The 6,568-nt window shown below is 36.7% G+C and overlaps 1 non-coding gene across 1 annotated transcript; it reads right to left on the bottom strand.

The window, feature by feature from the left end:
* Positions 1-6,072: 6,072 nt before the first annotated feature.
* Positions 6,073-6,179, bottom strand: LOC127133102 (small nucleolar RNA R71). Its single transcript, XR_007807096.1, has one exon. It is a non-coding gene; the product is annotated as a small nucleolar RNA R71 (small nucleolar RNA).
* Positions 6,180-6,568: the final 389 nt, after the last annotated feature.

The raw sequence follows: 6,568 nt of genomic DNA, 5'->3' as shown, positions 1-6,568 counted from the left end.
GGTATGAACCACTAAGGAGATGTTGAGTATGAATTAATCTTACATGATCCTAGAAAAGAAATTGAACACACGCTTCGCTGACACTAACTCCGACCTCCTAGAAGGGAGGGAGTCCCACTAGAGGAAAGATAAACATGACCGAGGTATGCAGGGTCGGTAAGAAAAGTACAGCCCAATGAATGCATCTCAAGAGAAGATCTACCAAGACTGTGCCAACATAAATTTTTAAAAAGGAGGAATTTAACCCTCTTACCCTGTCAGTGAGACATCTCAAACTGGTAAGTTAAAGTACTTTCATTTTCATAAAGTTCGTAGCTACAACACTGATGACTGCATCCATCTGAAGGATGTCATTGAAAGATTTATCAAGAGAGGTCGGCTAGTCAAGTAAATTAAAGGGGGAAAAAGAGAAAAGGGGAATCACCCAAGGGAAAATCTCCCTCGAAGACTGTTGAGGCATGGTCTAGCAGCGAGAACAAAGAGGCCAGTAAAGGTAAGTGGTCGTACGTCGCTGCCATCACCAGAGGAGAGCCCCGTGAGTAACTTCCATCCAAGGGAACCATGAAGAGAAAAATCATTAAGATGTTGGTCGTCCATAAAAAGGATGGAGGTGCATCAGTGAAGATCTTTGACCGGCATATGCTAGGATTTTGTGACTCTGAGAAGGTGGGGGTATTCCTAATGACATCTTCCCCTTGGTGATTACAACTACAATCAGGAAGTTTGCAGAAATGTTTTCAAAAATCCAACCATTGTTTTCCAAAATTAGAGTGTTTTCAAAAATGAGTTGCGAGCAGAAGGTTTGATGCAAAAATGAAAATTATACTGTTTGAATATTGATCAAGTCAACCTGGATCATTTCACAAATATAAAAGATTATAATAATGAAATGTTTAGTATGAATTGATTCAATTGTGTAATGCACGAGAAGTATTTACACAATGATTCAATTGATGAAGTTCTGAATTCAATTCATTTTCAGATTATTAATCATAAGACTAGCTTAACCAGTTATCCAATTCCAACAGAACCTAATGCTTATGTAATAAATCGCTATAAAGAACAAATAATATAATACCACAAAATTGAAAAAACTTAAGCATGCAATCACTACAAATTCAAACACAAGAGTAAGAGAGAGAGAGAGAGAGAGAGAGAGAGAGAGAGAGAGAGAGAGAGTTGACACCAAGATTTATAGTGCTTCGACATTCGTCCTCTCTTTTTCTAGGCTCACTCTTCAATGGTTTCAAATTGGAACCTGCATAGTTCATTGTTATTTGACAAATATTTTCAAGAGTTCATACAATCACCAATCCATAATACAGTTGAGAAATTAAATCTCCTAATTTTTATATTCACTTGTATACAACACACTTTCCAAACTCTTCCATGTAACCTTTACTCGAATAAGTTTCTTGAATCTTCCAATAATGCCAATTCTGCTCCAAGCCTTCGGGTAAAGAAATCAACCCCTTTATCCTACCGATTCCTTGAGCGGTGAAATTGTCTGAATATTTGATAAAAACTTTGCCTTATCCGCAACCTTCCACACATTCACTACTAAGGAAATTATGGAGAGAAGAACTTACTTCTTTTCAATGGAATTTTTCACCACCATTGACAATCCCCCAATCTTGCTAACAACCTGAAAAACTTAACAAGATCTCCAAAAACGATTAGTTTCAAGTATGCACCTCCTTCAATCAATAACAGAACTCTCGTTATCAAGATTTGAACTCAATTAAAGTTGAAGATGCAAGAATTTTGTAGCAAGACTTTGAAAACTCAAAACAGAGGAAATTAATTTTTCACTAAATCACACTGAAAATTATGTTCGGAATGATATATCATCTCATGAGAAATAATGACAAAAAGCTTTTATATGTGTTTGAGATTAAACACACAAAATGGTTGAAAAAGTTAGTCAGATTCGAATCAAATGAGCAAATGTAGTGGAATAAAAGAAATAACTGATTTTTGAAAAAAATGCCAGTTGATTCGAATCAGGAAATGGGTGATTTGAATCAAATGCCACGTGATTCGAATCATGTGTAAAAGTTAATCTGAATCAAATTCCACATAATGAACAATGAATTTTGAAAAAAGAAACTAATTCGAATCATTTCTATAGTTTGATTGGAATCAAATCAAACAGAACCAATCACCAGGAAAATGATCTAGATCAAGTGAAAATTTTGATTTAATCAAATGATTGTGTTCCACTTCTGTGCAATTTGATCAGGATAAAAAAGTCAATGTAAAATTGAATGATTCGAATCAATATTATAAAATCTCAATTTTTCAAAAGCATTTTGAGATTTTACTTTTGAATCAAACTTTAACCAAAACCAAAAATGTTTTCATTCCATTAACATATGTTATTTATCAAAGGATAAAGGTCAAATCTAACAAAAGTTTTCTGCATGCTAAAAATGAATCATTTCAAACTTGATTCTGAGAAGTGCAATCAATAAGGAGACTTGACGGATCAAAGTAAAATCAAAGATGAAAGAGATAAGATAAGAAACAAAATAAACGGATATAAATTCTCCCCCTGATTGAAGTAGGGATCTGCAACTACATCCCTTGCAGGAGCGTCTTCAATTACATAATGGGAAAACTCTTTATAACTACCCAAGATATCGTAGCCTCGTCGGTGTATCTCAAACTTAAATACCATAACCTACAGGGGAGCCAACCACCCTAGGCGCCAATCTCAAGGGATCCAAAAGGATCTATCAAACACTTCAACGAGACCAAAGAGAAGGTACAACGATGAAGATCAACGTAGCTTCCCTAACTGGATATCTTAAAAACATTAACATCCACCCACCAAGACGTGGCTAAGCTATAAAAAATCAAAAAGAGAGAATAAGTGGCGGCTAGCCTGCCTGATTATGTTTTCTTTACTACTTGTATTAAATACTATGTTGTGTAATCATACTCCTCGTATACAAGAGCAATTCTCTATTATGATGGAAATACTGCAAGTTCTAAAATATGTTTCTTTTTTATTGTGCATAGTAATGGTGAGTCCGAGGTACGCCAACAGGATCAAGGCCCAACACAAAGAAATTTTAGGTTGTTGTCGCAGACGCTTTTCTTATACGACTACAACAATCAATTCCCTATAGTACATAGCACACGTAAAGAAGTTTGTGGGTGCTATTGCAAATGCCTTGTGCGTGCGACTACAACAATTAATTCCCCATATTCAGGGGTGTTGTCGCAAATACCTCACGTGTACGACTATAAAAATCAATTCCACATAGTCAGGGGTTCTATCCCATATGCTTTTCTCGTGTGACTACAACAACCAATCCCCTATAGGCAATAACAATCTACCATCCTCTTGTAACTCGCCACTCTAGAAGTCGTAGTGGGTTGACCACACGTCTACCTAGGACCAAGTTTTCACTTGGGGGAGGAGGAGGGGAACCAACCCTTGGCCGAGAATGGCCCAAATGACGTCCAATAAACTTTGAGGGAAGACCTCATAAGTTTGCATGGACATAGATAAATGGATTTGGAATCTGTCGAAGGATGGTGTTTTCTCGGTGTCCTATGTCTATCACTTTCTTTTGTCTTCTTCTACACATTTGTCCCCGGATTGAATTAAGGTTAACTCCTATATATGGAATAGTTGGGCACCATATAAGGTGATAATTGATAACATGAAATAATATCACATTTTTGGACTCGATTTAATTAAATTATATTATTATTTGTTTCGATTTATTTCATATCATTCGATATTACTTGGTATTTTCCTTCTATTTATTTCAGGTAACATAAACTGAAGCATGTGTGAAAAGGAAATAAAAGGGGTGCAAAAAGAGAATTCTCCAAAAAGAAGCATTCCACTAAAGCCCAGCCCACAACTACAAGGAGAAGCGCTGAAGCGCTGTGACGATCGTCACACAGGGTGTGACGAGCGTCACGCCCCTTTGCTCAGCGTTACGAGCGTAACACAGGGTGTGACGAGCGTCACACCCCATTCCTATATTTTTGGCTTTGACGCGTAACAGAAGCACGTTCGGCCTTTTTCTTCGCTTGACTCGTTGACACACGAGGAAACCTACTGAAGGAATTTTTGTGCAACGGTTACATGATGGACTAATATAAATAGATCTTAAGTGGTGCCCTGGAGCACTCTCTAATTTTTCCAGTATTCGGCACCGTGCAATATTTTTCTTGTTCTTTAATTTTCCAGCATTCTACTTCCTTAGAAATTTTTATTTCCTTTTCTTTTCCAGTTAATTTCCAAAGCATTGAATTTATTTTCTTTCACACTAGTTTCTACACCGGAAATTATTGTGTAGTTTTTACTGGATCTAACCTTACGTTGGATCATAGTATTTTATTCCTTCGCTTTTATTTTACTGTCTGATCGAAGATTGTGAAGAAAAAATCCAACCGGTTTGTGGTGGAGTGTTCAAGCATCGAAGTTAGAGAACAATCAAGATTTCTATTAATTTTACAGGTTCTTTAATTTATTGTTTTAATTTATATATGCTCTGCACTGATTTTTATCTATATTGTTTGTCTGATATGGCTGTATTTAAGCATGATAATTGTTTAGGCCTGTTTAGCATGTCCGGCTAATTAATTTAGATATCGGTATGTAAAGTAAGCGGAATAAAGGAATCAAAACTAAGTCGGTTTAAATTTATTTAAAAATATAGTCACTCTTTTTATGGTCTCAATTTACAGAGTTAATACCAAAGTTTTTGTACGAGAGTAAAAGACGTAAAGAAGTTAAAATCAATAGAACGACGGTTTGAGCTTTTAACTGGACAGTGTAAATTGGACATTAACTTTAAATCAGGGCGAAAGCAATTTTTAGAGTTAATTAAATTCTAATCATTTTCAAAAAGTATTTTTAAAGGTTAAATGTGAGGACGAGAGTTAAACATTTAAGTTTAATCATATAATCTAAGTCAACAGAGCGAGAGTTTGAGACGAGGGTGTTTAAACGGTTAGTATTTTAATAAAAAGAGTTTCTATAGATTCTATTGTTTTCAAAAAGTGATTTTAGTTTTAACTAAAAAGTGAGAGCGTACGTTAAGGTAAAATCATAGTCTATTCAACAGAGCGAGAGTTTGAGAAAAGGCTTTTAATCAATAGTGTCTAATGAAAGGACTTATTTTAAAACTAAGAAACCAACGAAGATTTGATTCCCTAATTACGACGAACTACATACCGATATCCTCTTATTTGATATTTAATCTAGATCCAATTTTAGTTTTACTATTTCCCCTAATCATCAAAGTATCATCCGCCTTAGCTTTACGAAGTAACCCTAGAAAAACGGTATATCGATTCATTAAGTCCCTGTGGGATCGATATCTTTTATTACTACGCGATTAGACTGTGCACTTGCAGTTAATACCCCAATAGACTCATAAAGTCGCGATCAAGTTTTTGGCGCCGTTGCCGGGGACTTTTATTTAGTCGATATCGTAACTCTTCTGTTATGCTGTAGAGACTAAGGCAATTTTTATTTTTCCTTCTTTTTCGTTGATTTGTATGCCACACACCCGCTCACAAGGCGAACCGTATTACTTACGAATCAACGACGTTGAACGATATCTCCGAGTCTGATGACGAATTCGGGAGTATCGTGCTGCAAACAATCTTCCTCCAATCGAAGTTCCTGATCTCAAAAATCTTCTTCCTTCGCCGATACCCGAGATGGCAGAACCAGTTCGTGCTCTTCGAGATTATGCCGCTCCATCGCAAGATGAGCCGCATTCGAGTATTGCTCCACCCGCAATTGAAGCAAACAACTTCGAACTTAAACCTTCACTGTTGCAGGCAGTACAACAAAACCAATTTTCTGGAAATCCTACCGAGGATCCAAACCTTCATTTATCCGTATTTGTTCAATACGCTGATACTGTTAAAGCTAATGGTGTCACTTCAGAGGCAATTCGACTTCGTCTTTTTCCTTTCTCGTTAAGAGATAAAGCTAGAAGATAGCTTCAGTCTCTTCCTTCCAACTCAGTCACCACATGGAATGAGTTGAAGAAAGTCTTTCTTGCCCAATATTTTCCTCCAAGCAAAACAGCTATGTTAAGAGCCCAGATAAATGGATTTAAACAGAAAGATAACGAGTCTCTCTTCGAAGCATGGGAAAGATACAAAGACATGATGAGACTTTGCCCACACCATGGTTTAGAGGACTGGTTAGTAATTCATACCTTCTATAATGGTCTCTTGTACAACATAAGATTAACCATAGACGTCGCTGCAGGTGGTGCGCTTATGGATAAACCTTACGCTGACGCTTATCAACTTATTGAAAGCATGGCCCAAAACCATTATCAGTGGGGAAGCGACCGAACGATGGTAGAAAAACCTCAAACGAAAACAGGCATGTACGAGATAAGTAGCCTTGATCATGTTAATGCAAAAGTGGATGCTCTTGCCCAGAAAATTGAAAGTTTAAATGTATCACCTCCAGCCGCTGTGGTTGCCGTAACTCAAAATTGTGAAGTCTGTGGAATTCAAGGTCACACTCCTACAGATTGTCAACTCTTAACAGGAATCCAAGCAGAGCAGGTGA

The sequence above is a fragment of the Lathyrus oleraceus genome, chromosome 3, assembly GCF_024323335.1.
Source record: "Lathyrus oleraceus cultivar Zhongwan6 chromosome 3, CAAS_Psat_ZW6_1.0, whole genome shotgun sequence".
Lineage (NCBI taxonomy): Eukaryota > Viridiplantae > Streptophyta > Magnoliopsida > Fabales > Fabaceae > Lathyrus > Lathyrus oleraceus.
The sequence above is the reverse complement of the archived record's forward strand: the minus strand, read 5'-3'. Positions and strand labels throughout refer to the sequence as shown.